The 10,068-nt window shown below is 35.6% G+C and overlaps 1 long non-coding RNA gene across 1 annotated transcript in view; it reads left to right on the forward strand.

The window, feature by feature from the left end:
* The window catches only part of LOC113490301, a 17,974-nt gene extending 9,377 nt beyond the window's left edge, over positions 1–8,597 (forward strand). The window contains exon 3 of the long non-coding RNA XR_003400200.1: positions 7,813–8,597. This is a non-coding gene — a long non-coding RNA (uncharacterized LOC113490301). The remainder of the gene's footprint in view (positions 1–7,812) is intronic.
* The last annotated feature ends 1,471 nt before the right edge of the window (positions 8,598–10,068 follow it).

Raw genomic sequence — 10,068 nt, forward strand, 5'->3', positions numbered from 1 at the left:
TTTTTTTTTTTTTTTATTTTGAGAAATTGATTTCTACACAATGCTAATAGGAAGAGAAGAATTATATGATCTCAGTAATTCTTATCTCCCTTAGGCAAAGGCTAATGGTTACTGGGAGAGAATAGGAGAGGAGAAGAGAGGAGAGGAATCAGAATTATTCCTTCTGTAAGCATGCTGTTTGCTAGGAGAAATACTTATATCCTGCCACCTCTTTTTTGTGACCTATAACTAAATGATAAATCCCCAGGTTCCTTTGTGCTTGGCATTTTTTGAGACTGAAACAAGAACTGTTGGTTCTTATAAATACTTTAAATCATTCATCCTATTCCTTCCTCTTCCACCCAACACAGTATAAAAAGCTAAGAAATATCTTTCTTTAAAAAAAAAAAAAAAAAAAAAAAAGTTAGAAATTCTGTTCCTGAACAACATTCAGGATACATAAGGATACATGGCTTGAGCTTGCAAATTCTAATGTTTATAAGCAAGGTAACATCAGCAGGTTTTGCTCATGGAAGTAAAACCATTAACAAGGTTATATTCAGCCCTCAGTCCACATCTATTCACAAGGCTGAGATTTTCTTGGATTAAATTTAAAAAATTCTATGAATAAAATATATCTGCATTCTCTTTTATGTCAAAAAACTATCACAGTACACAAAAATCAATATAGTACCAGCAATTTGTTTTCTGCAAAACAATAATTACATGTCAAGTGATTTCTTATCTGCTGAAATACGTTAATTATATAATATACAAAAGGAAAAATAGCACTGCTACCTCCTACAAGCTGTGTAAACAGAATGATGCAGGAAAAAATACTTTGACATTACATGATAAACTAACCTGAGATACTTAACTTCTTGCTTCAAATCCATCACTGGTGAAAAAGATTTGTTGTCACAGAAAAGGAAAAATTTAAGAGATTTCTTTCATTGAAAACTCTATATAGTTATCACTTTGAAAATTAATATTTTGCAATTTCATACTGAATCTTGACCCAAAAGTTACAGCATTCCTAAATTTTCATTGGAAGTTGTTCAGAGGTGGATTAATATTTTCTACCACCAGGTGCTCTTAAAAACTTCTTCCTATTCTTCATGGACTTCTTGAAGCCTACACAGGATCACCAATATGCAAAGATGTATGTGAAACTTATTCATGTGCCCTAACCTTGATGTTTTACAGCTCACACTGTACCAATGACCCTTTTCCCTGAAAGAAGAAGGTGCTCCAGTAAGAAAATAATTGTTCTTCTCAGACTACTGAATGATAAAGCAATGTGTTCTTTCCAGAACTGCCCTCTCAAATTCTGATGAACCATAAACCTGACACTGTCAAGGATTAAGAGATGAATGAAGAACAAACCATACATACAAGCTTCAGGTCAAAGTTTCTACAAAGGAAATGGTTCAATATACATTGTTTTTTCAGGAAGGAGACAAGCCTTAAAGACAGGGAAAAAAATAATTTCCATGATAATAACAAAAAAATACACTTACATCTGTAAAGGTTTGAAATCTGCACTTAAATCTGAGATTTCTCAAAGTCTGAGAATTTCTACACTTCCCAGAGATAATGAGAAAATCATAGGAAAGTGGGCAAAATATTACAAAAATGTAAGAAAACTCTCTATTTAGAAATATGTACTTTATATTGAAATCTGAAAATCCATTGCTCAAAACTGATTAAACATTTTCATCAGTCATTATATGTGTGAATGAAACATTTTTGTATAACACAGTCTACTTGTATTCCTAGGCTCTCCCATGAAGAAAAACTTAGTTTATTTGTTAAAAAAAAAAAAAAAAAGCATGAAAAACAGCTGGACCTTGCAGTTAGGTTAGTTTTTCAGGACCTTGTTTGAGTCTTAGGTCCTTTCTGCAAACATATTAATAAGAGATATGAAAAGTGGTTTTCCTGTGAAATTTTGAGTATGGAAGACATACTGGTGACAATCTAAAGGAATTAGTTTAGAAAATATTGTATCTCTGTGTGATTTTTTTAAGAAATATGGTGGAACTTAAGTAAGATTTTAAAAGTTCACATGTCTCATACGAGATTTAGGAACATGCACTTCCTTGTTTTCTTTTTCACCCAAGGCCATCAAAGACCTTTTTCTTTTGAACTTTTGTCTTTCTATGTATACCTCTCATCTTCCCAGACTATCATCTGTGTATTACATAAAGAAACTTACCACTTCATTTTAAATACAGAGGTATAAAAAATTGTAAGAAAAAAAATGCTCTCCTGAATCCACTGTTTACTAACAGTCAGTCTTACAGTGGGGAGCATGAAAGAACACTGAAGTAAACACAAAAAACTGACCAATTTGTTGCTGACTCATGTTAAGACATTATTTTTTTTTTTTTTTTTTTTTTTTTTTTTCTCTCTACCCTGTCCTGATGTCCCTACATTCATGTTTACCACTGCTTAACAGTTTTCTTGTTCATCTTCTGACCTGGTTTTGTCAAATGACTCTGGTTTAACTTGTGTTATCCAAACCATTTTATTTTTGTCCAAGGACTGCTTTATACCATCAGGTTAAAGCACAAAGTGGTGAGCAATCAGATCATAAAAACAAGACTGGTAATTCTGAGCAGCTGAGGGCTATGGCCTCTGAATCCAGACCTTACTCAATTCAAGGCTTGCCTGGAAACACAATGAAATCTAGGAATATCAAATCTGCTTGAAGTCCTCAACACACCTTTCAAAAGTAGACTCATTTTGTTTCCATAAAAATATATAAACAAGTTAAGTTTTTAAAAATACTTGTCACAAAGACTATTTTCTGTGATAATGAAGTTTGGAATGTAATTCATATTATTGCCTTTCAGGGACTGTAAGATTAGAATTTTAGCCACAGTGAAGTTAACCTTTTCATCAGACTTTGATTTGACACTGCAGTGAAACCTTTATGATTAACAGGACCATAAACCTTCAATATCTAAGAATATTCTTGCAGTCTGTAGCTTTGCCTGCTTTCTACCTAGCAGTCTAGTTCTTCTACATAAAGATTTATGTGACTGAGAGAAGATTCACAAGATAACAAAAATACTGCAAAAAGCTCTTCCTTTATTTTTTAGGAAATAGATTTTATTTGAATATAGCTAATTTAAAAAAAAAAAAAAAAAGAAAAAAAGAAACACGGAAGGAACAAAACAAACTACATTTACAGTCTTTAGACCTTACTATTTTTTAAAGTTCTCAGTACACAAAACCTACTATTATACTGACATAGAAAAATTTATGACTGTAACAAATTCTAATTTTGCATTATAGGGGTTTTTTTGGTTAATGTTTCTCCTAAAGGCTACATAAAAATATTATATGTAGCATTACAGGTGTGTATATATGTAACTATGCATATAAATATGCATTTTACACATATAAATATTATATGTAGCATTAGTAATTGAAAACTTTTAAAAAATCTTGTAGGGATTCAAATCCAATTTGTTGTGTAAGCTTCTTAGTGTTGGGCATTGTGAAGATAGAAAAATCAGATAAGTGAACAATGATGGGTTTACTAGTGTTAGCTTCAGGAGGTTTTTTTAAATCTTAAACAAGATGTACCTAAAAGTTCTGCTATGTTTTTACTGGAAAGTAATAAAAAGTTACCTCAAACTTGAAAGTTTTTGAAAAATTTAAGAATGACTGTTTTCTGCTGTATAATAATGGCAGATATGCTCCAAACACCTAAAATTACTTTGGTTCCTTTTCTATGTAAAGAAATGAGGCCAAGTTCAAAACCAACATAATCAGGCTCAACTCTTGCTATAGTCATTTTTAGCTACTATACTTCTCTATCTCATGAATGCTACTGTGATGCTTGGAAGTGGAAGAATTTACAAAAATTTTATTTAAAAATGATGTTACATCTAACTCATTACTTGGTAATGGTGTTGCTTTGAGCCTAACATCACACCGGAAAACATCATTAAAGAAAGGCAAAAAATTTCCCCATAATATCCCACTCCTGATGTCTCAGATGCATGGTACTGAAAAATACAAAAGCTAGAAGAGTGTATTGGAAACTCACATTTAGCAGATAGATTTTTTGCAAATAATATTTCCATGAGGGCTAGCTGAATCACCAATGCACAATCACCGTAATTCTGAGACGTCTGCTTGGCTCAGCAGTTTTAATACACAGATCAATTTTGCATTACCTCCTTCCGGCTATGAATGCCTGTGAGTGCTTAGAGAGGGAGATCATAAAACATTTATAGGCCTAAGAATGTAAATTACAGCAAAGAGCAAATCCTCAATCTGGGGACAGACCCTTGAAAGAAATTTTTCTGAGAAGTATGTGGTAAGAATTTGCTCTGTCTCACACCCCGTAAAATCTGAATTTTCGTTTCCTTTACAGACTTTACCTTTTGCTTAGTATTTGGGATTCTAATATGTAATGCTAAATGCCACATATACTAAAAATAATATACAATAATATTAATTATTAGTAATGTCCCATGTACCAAAAAAGATGGAAAAATAAACAATATTCCAGTTATGCTGTAGGTATTAAAGCCAATGGATAATTTAAGAAAAATAGAAAGATCACACTGACAAAAGAGTGTATAACAGCACATTGCAAAGCAAAAGCTGTCATTGTTCATATCAAACATTTATTTAAATTTTTTTCACATTACTTTCTTGAGGTAAAAGTTCCTATTGAGTGATAAAAATGTCCAATTTCTCCCTCAATATTATGTTATCAAAATCAAATGATCTTCTCAGTTAAGCATGATATGGTCATTGAGCTCCTAATTAAGAAGTCCCTTAGAGGCTTCATACTTTAGTGTAAACACCCAAGCCTTCCTGAAAAAGTATGAAAAGAGTACAAAGATTTCAAGTTCTGAAGCATACAGGAATTTGGTAATGATAAAACCATAGAATTCTCAAACTCTTTGTGTGTGTATATCTTCTAGGATTTCTGGAATTACTTAGTAATGTAACAAAAGGGGTAAACTGGGCCAGATAGAAACAAACATGACTTCTGACAATCACTAACAATGGGTGTGACCACTGTCACTAAATCAATGCTGAAATTAACCTATTTCAACGTGAGAAACAAGGAGAGAATATGCCATTAAATAATTATACAAAGCCAGTGTTTACCATAATGCCCCCATAGGATGCAGGTATTTTCAACATCATTCAAAATCTGCAGGGAAGAAACTATGAAATATGGGAGGGGAAAAGTCAGTCGTGCTGACAAATTAAATAAGGACAATGTCAAACACAATATACATCTTTATTCATGGCAGAGGACAGATATATATCTATGTCGACTGAGTAGTCTGTCCTATTTATTCCGTTTCAACCTCCTCTCCCACAAATGTTAAAAAGCTATATTACTAATTCAAAAACTAGAAAAGTACTTGTCTTGAATATGATAATCAAATGACTAAACAGCAGACAGGTATCCTGTGCATACATACATGTTAGAAAGGTGTTTTCTAAAAGGTTTTGGTGTTACAGAATCACAGAGTAGTTGAGCTTAGAAGGGACATTTTGAGATCATCTAGTACAATCCATATGCTTTTTTTCATTCAACCAATTGTAGTTGGAATTTTCTTCCTCATCAATATCTAAGCTGTTCTTTTCAATCCAGCTCATTCAAACCAAACAGTGCACTCCTATAATCAAGCGCACGGAATTCGGGGGAAAAAGAAACAGCAATATGCAATTCAGTTAGAGTGACATTTATTAAGCTCTGAAGGTCTCATCTGAACATCAATGAATGTCATACGCTGAATTTAAAATATTTACTTCTTATATACTTTGTAGGCTGAAATGGCATTTATATGCCTTGCCTTTCTGTGATAATGAAAATTTAAATCTAATATCCACAATACCTGGCTTTTTTCCACAGCCACTCAATAAAACTCAGGACCTTTAACCACAACTTGGGTTTGGTCTTAGAAATGACAGATGAAACTTTAACACCTAGGAAGGGCAGGTACTGGAAAATATATGCAAATGCATAAATGTAGGAGTCAGAACATACAATTTCTCTCCCTATCAATACCAATGATTTTTGTTTTCTTTCAAATTTGGAAGTAATTTAGTCTTATCTACATAATGGGAATAACAGCTATTTGACAGGGTGCTCAATCACAGATTCTATTCTTGGATCCCTGGGGATGCAAGGTAGCAATTACGTACTTTTCTTCCTCCATCACCTCTGGTCTGTTGTGGCAGTTTGCATCTCCAGCTCATCTCCCTGCGTCTCTCATCCCAGTCCTGTTTCTAATTTTCACTCCTGGTTCTCACTTTCACGGTTATTCCCGTCTTTTCTTGTCACTGAGCTCTTCACCTCAGTATCTTGGTAAGTTGTTTCCAAGGGCTCATTAGTTATTTGCCTTTCTGCATCCTGATATCCTCAATGGAAGCTATAACAGCAGGAGTCTGGAAAGCAGAGGGAAGAAAATTTCACTGGTCTCTGTTTCAGTATATTGTACTACTCCTGTCTTTTTTGCAAGAAGAAAACATAACCAAATTTTACTCAAACTTAAAAGCCCCAAGCTGGAACATGTACAGAACAGACCATCTTTCACAAAGTTAAGCATCACACTAAAATTAAAGTCTTTAGGAATCATGTGGAAAACTGTGAGGTTTTTCATTTTTTTTCTAAAGCATAGAATTTGGCCAAATTATAATGATTTAAAAGATTTTCACATGGAAGACAAATATTAAAAAAAAAAAAAAATCTCCACCTATCAGGGCAATGCAATGTCCCCCTTTTCAGACAGTACAAACAATTTCTTAGCAAATATTTTTTTTTTTTTAATGGAAAAATGACAACATTTTGCTCCACGTCTCATGACAAATAAGCTGGTGTTTCCAACATTACCACCTGAATTTGTCCTGAGAGATGCACATCATCTAAATCAAAGTTACACAAAACATAAAAAAGGTAGTTCAAAGGTTAAGTGTGTCTTCAGGGGTAATGCTGTAGTCTGAATCTCCTGTAACAATGCTGGGTCATACTCCACAGATCATAATTGCCTGTAAGAAAAGAGATGTACTCTACAAATGTCTGTGAGTGAGTTTTAGCACTTTTCAATATTAAAACATGAATTCTTTCTGACTGTATACTGAGAACAGAAAGGTAAGATTCTGGAACTACTATAGTATTTTTGAAGAAAAATCTGGAGCAAATTAAATGTGTTTCCACACTTCTCCATTTTGACCCTGAAGACCAAAGTCTATATATAAAAGAAAAAAAAAAAAAAAAAAAAAAAAAAAAAGTATTGTCTGTAAGAGATAATTTTTGGTCCATCAGAGCAAGTCATTCAGATTCTGTCCTAACCTTTGTCTGCTAAAAATACAGTTCATCAAAACCATTCAACATTATAATCAATCTTTACAATCAACTTTGAGAGATTGTTCCCCCACTTATTCTTCAATGAGAAGTGTAGGCATGTTTTTCCCCTCTCTGTCCTGTCACGGTAGAGACGGTCAAGCGACAATCAATAATCAAGTTAGAAGCAAAAGAAGTGTGTGCTTTATTGTTTTCTATATACTTTATGTATCTTTTACTACTGCAAGCTCTAACATAATTGGCTAAACCCATAGCAACGGCTACACCCATAGCAAGGGTACATGATTGGATAGCTTTCTTAAAGTTTTACTTCTGAACATGATTCACACCGTTCCTTGTCTGTGCTCAGTTTCATGTTTCTTGCAGCAGATGTTCGCTGTCCTTGCTCCTTATCTGTGGTATGCCCTCCTGCATGCAGACTTCTCACAGGTACAGGATGATCTGGCTGAGGTCAAATTCCATCTGCTCTGCCAGGCTTTCAGAAGACCCGCTGCCTACCCCAACAATTCCCCCTTTTTGTATTTGTGCTACAAATATTGCATGAGCAGCCTTCTGCAGGGCCCTTTGCAGGAGACTGAAAAGACATGGCAACATTAAAGCACACTTATGATGACTAACAGGATCATTCCAGTGGTTCTGATCAAAGAGATCAGCCAGCCCGATAACCCCCATCCTTTAAACAACTTTGTTAGCCAATCGAGACCATCATCTTCTGTTAAATGCTTAACACCATCTTTTAACTGTTGTATGCTCTTATGGATCGATTCAGAATGATCTGCAGTTCCTGGGGAAACCTGGTTGCAGCGAGGATTTAGAGTACCTTTCCTTAAAAGTTGGAAATCCTACGCGATGCGTCCATCCATAGGTGAGGCATCCAGCATCGCTGCAAGCAGATCCAGTCTCTAAATCAACAGGCCAAAATAACTGGCAATTTTCTTTGTGCAGAAACATCTGATTTCATCCTCCTGTTGGGTTCCACCCAGAGCCTGGCCACCGCTCAAGGGGGAAAACCAAAGGAGTTTCTAATAAGGTTAAACACTTGAGTTCTTAATTCTTGATATTGGTAAGCAAAGTTAGTTGAAAACACACATTCTTACAGCATTTCATCCTTATTAATAACTACATTCCATCTAAACTCCATCTTTCACTAGTGACTGGTAAGCCTATATATCTCATTAAGGAGTTGCAATTACTGTTAGCATTTTCTCTTAAAAGAATTGGCAACTGTAGTGTAGTTTGTTCTGTTGCAGTAGCAAACATTACCCAGACATTCTGCTTAAACGATCAGTCGAAGAGATCACAAACTGTCGGCACAGGGGCACTCACAGCACCCACAGCTGGATCCTGAGTGCTGGCTGCCTCTCACGCCTCAGGTGTGGTTGCACACACCTTGCTGGTAACCATCGGGAGCTGTGACCTGTGGGAACACAAGCATAACCTCTTCCCCAGGTTAATAACTTACGTGGTCCACTCCACTGGCCAGTAACTAAATCTTTAACATGTACTTTGGTGCCCTTTTGCAAATTCCGTTTTGAAAAAAGAGAGGAAAAATGTTGCAATATAGGAGGTGTAGAAGCAACATCCCCATAAACTGCTTTATCTAAACATGCCTGAGGTGGTTCCCCAACCATTCCCCCTTTTTGTGTTTTTGAAGCTGCCGCTTCAGCGTGCCATGTGCTTGCTCGACAATTGCTTGTCCTGTTGGGGAATGGGGAATCCCTGCAACATGAGTAACACTCCATAAATTAAAGAATGTTTGAACTTTCTGTGAAGCATATGCTGGGCCATTATCTGTTTTAATTTGGCGTGGCACCCCAAGGACAGAAAAAGCTTTTTGTAAATGTCGGATTACATCCTTACTTGTTTCTCCATTATGTGCTGTTGCTGCCAAAGCATGTGAATAAGTATCAACAGAAACATGAACATATTTCTGTGGATCAAACTCAGGTGTATGAGTAACATCAGTTTGTCAAATCTGTAAAGCGTGAATACCTCTGGGATTGGTACCGAAATACACTGGAGTATGAGTTCCTTGACAATCAGGACAAGCAGCAACAATAGACTGACCTTCAGAATGAGACAAACCGAACTGCTGTCGTAGAGCTTGAAAGCCTTGATGAAAAACTTGAGATGATAGAACAGCTTGTTGTTTCACATTAGGAACAGTACTCAAAGCCATCGCAGAGACAAGAGCATCAGCTCTGTCATTACCTTCTGTATAAAATCCAGGTAAAGTGGTATGGCTACGTATGTGCACGATAAAATAGGGTTCTGTGAGTGACTGAATAGTTTTCCAAAGTTCTAACAAAACCTCAAATAACATTAGATTGTTTGACCAAGTTAAGACTACTTTGTCCAGTCGGGAAACTAAGTTAGCCACATAAGCCAAATCAGTTACAATATTAATAGGAGTAGGAAAGGTAGAAAAAACAAGAGTCATCGCACGCAGTTCAAGAATTTGTGGAGAACCCTTTTGGTAAACAACCTTGTTATTCCAGACATCATTCTCGTACCACACCACTGCTGCTTTACCAGTTTTTCCTGATCCATCCATGACTACGGTAAGGCCTTTAACAGGTTCTGGCTGGCTCAAGTGCTTCTGACCAAATGGCATTGCTTGAGCAAATTTCAGTAGCGGGTGTGATGGAAGATGATAAGACACTTGTCCCTGAAAGTCTGCTAAGGCCGCTTGTAACTCATACTTGTTTGCAAGGCACCACTCAAAGTACCAGTTCTGAACA

This window comes from Athene cunicularia, assembly GCF_003259725.1.
Source record: "Athene cunicularia isolate RWA chromosome Z unlocalized genomic scaffold, athCun1 chrZ_part3, whole genome shotgun sequence".
Classification (NCBI taxonomy): Eukaryota; Metazoa; Chordata; class Aves; order Strigiformes; family Strigidae; genus Athene; species Athene cunicularia.